Genomic DNA, 9132 nt, shown 5'->3' with positions numbered 1-9132 from the left:
ACATGAGATAATACATCAATGCATCCCCATCTGTATCTGCCACGCCCCTACTTTCTTAAGCCCATGAAGCAACTGTAAAGGAGGGCCCGTCGTCGGCAGCGTTCCGGGTCATTTCCCTCTGAGCTCAGTGCTTTAGGCGCACACTCCATTGTCGTTTCACTCAAACTTACAGCGAGAGCCCTTTCACTCGCACTTATTGACAGCATTGTTACGTTTCCCTCAAAATAGCCGACGGGCCTTCCTTAAATAGTTGCTTCATGCTTAAACTCACATAACTAAAGAAAACGAAGAGGGACGTGTGAGACGCTTCTTACGCGTCACAACTTTTATGTTGTACAGCTTTGTATCAGTGTGATATCACCGCAGTCTGAAGGCAATATTTGGTGACTCTAGATTTTATAGTCTCTGAGATCCAGGCGCTCAACAAGACGGTCGGACGGACAGACAGACAGACAGACATAGACTCGGCTTTTGATGCTGATCAAGAATATATATGTATACTTTATGGGGTCGGAAACGTTTCCTTTTGTGTGTTACATATGTATGTACATGCACTTTTGTAAACAAATACAATCTACCCTTTTTACTCTTCAAGTACCGGGTATAAAAACACTAGCCCGATCTTGAATGAATTTACAGTGGGCTCTTGTCAAGTTACTTAATTTGCGTTTGTTATCGCTCTATGAATTCTTTAAAATAGGATTCCCACTGAATGTTTTCAGTGTAAAAAGGAGTGTATTCCAATATTAGATTGAAATCAAAACATAAAATTTTGATTTGTATTTCTAATAGAAGATAAGATTGATTTTTCCATCTGACAGAACTTTTTCAGGGCAAGAAGTTCCTCCTTCAAACATTTCAGGTTCATTCCTAAACTTTGGGAGCTTTTCATATTGATTTGAGTTAATTTATGAACTTGATTCCAAAAGACACTTATGGAAATTTATCTGGATTTGTCTGATGATTTAGGCCATTTGATTCCGTTTGCCTCATTCACATTCGCATTCAAATTGGAGGGTTGAATTTTGATTTGTATAAAAGATTAATTGGCAATCGCGGAGCTATCAATTTTTTAATTGTTGCGCCTATGTAAGAGGAAATGTCGCTGGCTCGATCACGATATCAGCCAGCTTGGGTCCAAATATAACACGTATTTAGATTCGGGCTTGGATTTCTATGATTTAGGGGCTGATTATGATGCTACCATGGCACCCACACATTAATGGAGAAGGGGAACTGGATTTTGGCCATCTATCTAATGAAAGTCAGCCATCGTTAATGGCAAACTTGTTTTCTTCTCATTGGGTATACGGCCTGACGTTTACAGTTCTATAGAAAAGTTTCTTGACCACATTTGAAGTCGTTGACGATTAATTCAGTTTCGGTCTCCCAAATAATAAAAGTAATAATTACACCACAAGACACTTTTTTCCCTCAAGGAACTAAATCAACTATTTCTAAAAGATACGGGGTTAGGAAATGGGGGATTTAGTATGATGACATTTTTTTTTCTATGGCATAACTATCGCATAAGAATTAAAAAAAGGTCATTTTTTTAAGGCTTTTTTAGAGGTAGCTCTTCCCATTTTAACATAACTCATAACTCCATACATTTGGATGAGCAATACCTTAAACGACGACGAATAAATGCACCTATACATAACAAAAACGAGAAGGAACGTGTGAGACGCTTTTTACGCGTCACAACTTTTATACCCGGCACTCAGTACTACATCTGCACCTTAACGGTTATTTGACAAATTTTACATTTTTTCTTCATCTGTCATCTGCATCTACAACACTTCTCACACCAACACGGTCCGTTAGCTCGCCGCCCTTCCCTAGACCCACACACTGCAGACTCGAGGCAGAGGCAGAGCCACCGTCCGCACAAAAAAAAAAAACAAATATAAGCTGCGGGACTGGGTGGGTTAAAAGTCGGAAGAGGCATCGGCAGGGGGAGGGCAGAGGCAGGGGCCGAGTGAAGCAGTACCGGGTATAATAAAAACGACTTTTAAAGTCGAAATTTAGTTGAAAATACCACACAGAAATCATAATTTTTGCATTTGAAAGCCTTATATTTCCCACACGGTAAACAAAAACAACTAAGTGTTCAGGTCTAATTTTTAGCTGCATCAATTATCTTTTTATAATGGCAATGTTCTTTGTACAAAATCAGACCGCTACCTCTGAAAAAAATGACAGTTTTTTTTATTTTTTAAAAACAAACTTATTTGTTAAAAAATAACCAAAATTAATTTTAAAAAATTATCAGAAGGAGTCGGCTAGGTTCCTTGAGAAAAATTAAAGTTTGATTTTGTCGAGTAGTGCTATTATTTGTTATACTCAGCCTTTAAGTTCACACCCTAAACGATTTATAAGCTTTTCCACCATGTACCATTTTTGTTTCTATGAGTGAAGTTTTTCATTTAAAAAATATATAACAATCCAAATGCAAATTCCTCTTGGAGAAACAATTTCCCTTTTTTTTTGTTTGACCCTACAAAGAAAAGTTTATTTATAATTTTGCTTAGTCATACAATTTTAGCTTAGACTGTTTTGCCTCAGCCAGCACATGGCCCCCAGAGCTAATTTGCAAGTGCGATTCTCGTGCAGGTGCAAATTATGATGGGATCAAATTAACAAAATCAAAACCCAAAAAGGAATGTTGGCTTTCGGGGGACGAGATATTTGATACCCTTGCATCACGGTTAAACTACCAACAAGTAGAATAGTATATTACCTTAATTGTTAAAGTTATCGACTTTTAATACAATTATCATGAATGATATGTATGTATATGATATTGATATCCGATATTTTTTTTAATAATTTGAAACACTAAAATAACACTCTATGACACCTAACATTCATAATATCCACTTCTGAGTAACATATGTAAATGTGTGTACATATACTCGTAGTATCTAGATACTGAATTTGGAAGATGTGTAGATGAAACTATCCCCAGTTACCGAGTGCGGTAACATGTATAGGACAGAGCAGGCAGAGGGGATGAATCCACGGCGAGAAGATGGTGATCAAATCGGTATGAAAAAACAACACAACCAATAGAACAATAAAAACAAGTCGCTAGGTTCTGATTTACGACACATGGACGCGACTCTCTCAATACCTGGGAATCGGTCAGAATATATATGCACATATTGCCATGTTAGCTTTTGATTTAGCTTATAAAATATATTTTATACATAATTTTACTTTAACGCCGGAATTGGTATCGCTGCCGATGTGTGCAGCGTCTCTCCCTTTCTCTTACCACCAACAGACTAGAATCTGGCTGAACTAGGAACAGTGTGTGAACGTGAGAAAATTGAAAACCGTTTTCTTCTTCTGACCCAGATTCGGAAACGCTGCCTTCCGGATGTTCCATAGCGCTAAAGAAATTGTATGTACCCGAACACTCCTTGAGTATAGGGTATTAAAAAAAAGTTGCGCATGCGACGCACGCGTCGCTGGACCACACAAAGCACTCTAACACTCTCACACTCTTTAATCAACGAATTAGTATTGGCGAATTTATGTCTAACTGTACCTCGTAGAGACGCGCACGCGCCTGCTACTTTACTGCTGCTACAGTGCATAGTGCACACCACACCTCTGCGTGAGAGAGCTATCGGCAAGGCAGAGTGACGGAGACGAACAGTCTGCGCTGTATGTGACCAGAAGTGGAGCATGTGTCTTCGATTTTCCTTTCGACTGTACTTCAGCTCCGCGCGGTGATAGCTTCGGTGTCTGACCAAAAACTCAAAATAAGAGAATCATGTGTTGTTATTTAAAGACATATAATCCTTTGATACGTAAGGGGAACTTCATTGTGTTGACTGACACACTTATCAATCATCATTTGCCGCTTACGAGGGCCAAAGCTGGACGAAATCTGTTGAATTTGGAGTCTGGAGTCTTTTAGCTATTTTGAGCCAAAAAACTTAAAAACCCGCTTAGCGTTGGCCGGACCTAAAAGCGTTACGGAAAATTAAGATAAATGCTTAAATTAACAACTCGCCAACTCGGAACTAGAATGGGATAGGGGATGACAATATATTAGTCAAATGGACCTACAGAGTTATGTTGACTCCTCTGGGCTCGGAAATCGTTGGTTATTAATCATAAATTAAAATATACATAGTTTTACTTATACATTATTGTACTCTCTGATTATTCAAAATGAAAGCTTTTGTACAGCTGGAATTGGCTACAGCTACTGCTGTGCCGTTGATGTACGCCTTGAAGAAGCGTAAACGTCCCACTGAACTGCTTCGGTTGCACGAGGTGGAAGAGGAGATTGAGGAGGCGGAAAAAGACGGTGATAAGCAAGCGAGTCCGAGGATGCAGAGCGGATGTGGGAGTTTCCACTAGTGAACGACGAGGTCAACGGGTCAATCTTCATTGGAAAACTAGTCAAGTGTTTTGTCATTTGATTCATCCTGTCCAAAACTATTTTCGAGTGGCGCGTTTCAAAAGAACTTGATGGTGTCTTCAACCGTATGTAGTGATGAATTTTTCTTTAGCTTTTCTGCTTGTTTTCTCTTGCTGTACTGTTCGTTATTGAGGGAGTTCTGTCTGTAATTTGCTTTTTAGCAGTGCCTTACTAATTAATTAAAGTTTCTCTGGCACAAGTACCTCTCAAGACCTCAAGCAGAATAAAGAAGAAGAAGAGCCCAATTAGTAACTTTATTGGTAATGTTTGTTGTTTGGGAAACTGTAACGTTTCTATCTATTGAAAAGAAAACTGCAGCTTTACATTTTTTTCATATCCTTAAATTAAATTCATTTTTAATGCATGTACATCAATTTTAATGTATGTACGTACACACATGTGTACCTTCAAAAAATATCCTTAACTGATACGCACTGGATGCATAGATATAGTGAATAGATTATCGGGGACCATGAGTAAAACTGGTTTCCATATACCTACATGACGAAATTCAACAAGATGGAAAAAACGAGACGTTGGGATGGACAGACGGGACAACCAGACGGACAGAGGGGCAAGACAAGAGAATAGGGAGACAACGGGGAGCCGTGGAACCGACTTTACGTTTTGGGGTAAAAGCTAAACGTGTTTAGCTTTCTATTTAAACTATGCTAATTTCGGGTTGATTATTTATCTCTGTGGCTATAACACAAATACAACGACAAAAATAGAAGAAATATAAAATAAAACTGAATAAAAACCCCTGAAAAAAATTGTAGAAAATAGCCATAAAAAGGAGCGCTTGTGCGATTGGCGCTGGTACTATGTTGGTGGCTCGGAAAATATACATAACCGGTCAAAGACCACAGAGAACCTGATCGCAAGTCAATTTAGTTGGATCGCTCGTCCGCATTGTCTTGTCGTCTGGCTGGAATGGGACTCGCATTTGATTCAAAATTGGAGAATGAACTGTAGCTGTGTGAGTATTTCCTTAAGTTGATATAAAATATGATTTAGCCACCTATTATTTATGGTGTAGAACTGTCGACAAAAGACAGCAGCAGCAGGTAACCAGATCTATGATTCACAGTTCCATCAGACTTAGGGGTGTGCTGAGGACGGGCACGGGGGCCATACAGCAATAACAGATATCATATATGATTATTCCATCCAAATTCAATCATCGCCCTGCACATGTTCTAATATCGAGAATTCGAGTTACCCAAATGCAGAATCGCGTCCACCTACAAGAAATCAAGATTATCCGATGGGACAGAACGATTGGATCGCATTGGAACGATATGGAGGGGAGTGGGCTGAAATCTGGTTCGTGCATGAGTCCATGCAAATGAGTCTCGGAGACAGGACGGACAGAAATACGTACAGCGAGGAGCGTCAGAACTGAACCAGTTCCAAAATGTGAGGAATGAAAAGTAATTTTCCAAGCGTTCGAAATCTGATTTAAGGAATGATTTAGTTCTAAAACCGATGACATTGAAAGCCAGTCAAGATAAATATTGTAATATGTATGTATGAACAATGTAAAATACTTTAATTATAAAACTCTTTGTGGAGTAATATATTTATAAACACTGACTTTACATTTTTTCATGATCGATCTATACATAACCAGTCAAGCTCGTTTGCAGAAAGTCCTTGCAAAACCAAACTTGGTGGCTAAAGGATGAAAACACAAAATTTTCTCTTCGAGTACCGGGTATAACAAAAAAACTCTTTTCGGAAAGGAACAAATAAAATCGGTCTATATATAAAAATATTAAATGTCAGATAGACAACAAGGTTGATAGGATTCTTGTGAAGAGAACAACTAAGAAATGAAATCTAAATTTATTCATTGATATTGAAATCCTAATGAGGACACTTGGAATACTCTGTTCATAATGACTATCAAATCAAAAAAACCATTGCGCAGTTTAAAGCAATCATCGATTCAGATGATTCTTAGTCACGTTGTTCAAGTTCAGGGCCTGCTTTACAATTTTTTCTTCTTGGAGCTTAAAATATTTTAACATAATGGATCCCGCAGCGCATGCCAAGGGCAGTCTATTCCAGTGCCGTAGAAGAAGGAGAGGCCGAAATGAATAAAAACAGAACACATAGCAGAACAGAACGGAGTGTTTTGGTTTCTCGGAAATCTCGTTTCTGTTTCCTTATAATTATTAATTTATTTACTTAATTTATGCTATTTTTTTCTCTTTTCTTTATTGGTTTTAAAAAATACACACGAAAACGAAAAGGGAATGCTGGGGCCGAAGATTTAAATACTCTCTATTAGAGGCAGTAGTATTTATACATACAAAAATACCCTCCGGGAGTTTATCAGGGGCCCCTCTGAGGGCCGCCCGGGTTAACCTAACATAACCTACGTATATGTATTAGTGTACAGATCGACAGTAATATCAGATCAGCCAGAAACTGGCTGTCATAGCCAAAGCACCCCACATCGCAAGTAAAATGTTTACGAATCTTTAATTCGGCTTTATCTCAAACGGATAGCGAAGCAAGGGAATTAGAGGCTGCGTAACAAGTTGTTCAATCTGTTAATTTGCCTAAAAAATACTCATAAAACAACGCAAAAAAATCGATAGTAATAAAATTTGGAGACAGAAAATCCAAAAGAAACACTTTCTTTTTGCTATGCAAATCTCACATTAAGTAAATTTTGGAGATAATTTACACAAAGGCTTTTACTTGGAACTTTTATGCAACAGCGGGAGAATCAGATGAAATCGATTCGACTATAGTGATGATGACTCAGGCGAGGGGCCACTCCCTTGGGCGGACAGTAAAAGAACTCGTTTGGGACTAAGTGAGACATCATGTCTAATCACTTCACTTCACTCCGCTCCACTCGTCTCAACGCCACTCCACTCCACTCCACTCCAAGATTAGTTTTGTGGCGTGGATGCAAGTATGCATAGCAAATTCGATTTATAAAAGAGAAGGGACGTGTGAGACGCTTCTTACGCGTCACAACTTTTATACCCGGTACTCGGTACTACATCTGTACCTTTGCGGTATTTTGTCAAATTTTACATTTTTTCTTCTTCTGTCATCTACATCAACAACACTCCTCACGCCAACACGCTCCTTTAGCTCGCTCCCCTCCCCCAGAGGCAGAGCCCCGGCAGAGGCAGAGGTCGCACACTGCGCGAAGCAGAGTGTGAATTAGAGAATGTGCAAATAACAAATATAAGCTGCCGGACGGGAAGGGTTTAGCCACTGCAAATTAATTTCTTTATTCTGGCTATAAAAGTGACCCAATCGGACCCCAATTTGGTGATCTAATAGATATGGGTATTCCCTACAGAATGCTGTTTTTCATCATCTTTAAAATTGTAGTTGAGGTTTTCGCCCTTTTGCGGAGGCGGAAGGGAGCGGGGCTAATTTTTGAAATACACTGGTTTCAGTGTGAACATTTGGTGGCTCTAACTCTTATAGTCTCTGAGAACTATCCGACAAACAAGACGGACAGGCGGACAGACAGACATGGCTCTATCGACGCGGCTATTGATGCTGATCAAGAATATATATACTTTATGGGGTTGGAAACGTTTCCTTCTGTGCGTTACATACAACCTTTACTCGCATACAATATACCCTATTTACTCGTCGAGTACAGGGTATAAAAATGACAAACAGATATTTTTCAAGGCAAAAGCCATCATCAACGGACGGACACCGCTGACAAGCTGTTGATATGTCCAAAACGTTTTCATTAGCCAAGCAGATCAGCACGTTACCAGAAGAAGAATCTGGCCACGGCACAGAGCTACACAGAGAGATGTCGGTTTCTTCTAGTGGAGTGGGGCTGTGCTGCTCTAAGGCAAAATAATACCGTGCGGCATTAGCGATTGTCATTAGAGCTGCGTGTCCGGTCCGATTCGATTCCAAATCCATCCATTTGATTTCTGACTAGTTCCATTTGCTTTCAACCTTCCATCTCCATGACGGGAATGAAAGATCTGTCCGATCTGTTAAGCTAGAGTCAGAATTTGATGCCAAGGACTCCTTCTAAAGTTTTTCAGCTGTGCTTTTAGCTGCTCAAAACTACCTTAACACACCCTACACTTTTCTGTAGAAAATAGTTTTAGAGTATGTCAAAATTAGTTAAACAAAATTCATATCTTTTATACTGATAACAAAAAATAAAGAAGAAAATGATTTTTTACTGAATTTTAAATAATGGCCAATTTAAAAAAAAAAGCTTGCGCGTTGCAGACAGTCGCAGACCTGACGACGTTGATAAGATGAAAGAATCGCCGGATTGTAGAGGAGAACCAAAGTTGATAAATATTATAAGCCCGAATCGGAACCGTTAATTAAGCGAAGGCTGAACGAGATCCGAGACTATTACCATATGAGAATGTGGATGATCGCAATCATAGTCACCATCGCAGATGATGATAATCAACAGTACAATGATAGATATTCTTAGCGCACACAAGTCTCAATCCCCATCTAGATCTCTTGCTTCGAATCAGAATGAACATTGCGAACGATTTGGTTCATTCAACAGAATTATCCAAGGTTTTGATGCGAATCACGCAATGTCTCCAAGTTTCCGACCTAGTGAATTCCGGAGGAGGTGGGGGGCCTCCGGTTTACTGTTTACGGTCAACTGTCCCCTGAAACTGGTACCTGGGCAAATCGTTAATCGTGAATCGACG

Source organism: Drosophila guanche, unplaced genomic scaffold (genome assembly GCF_900245975.1).
Source record: "Drosophila guanche unplaced genomic scaffold, DGUA_6, whole genome shotgun sequence".
Lineage (NCBI taxonomy): Eukaryota > Metazoa > Arthropoda > Insecta > Diptera > Drosophilidae > Drosophila > Drosophila guanche.
This window is presented reverse-complemented; position numbering follows the sequence as displayed.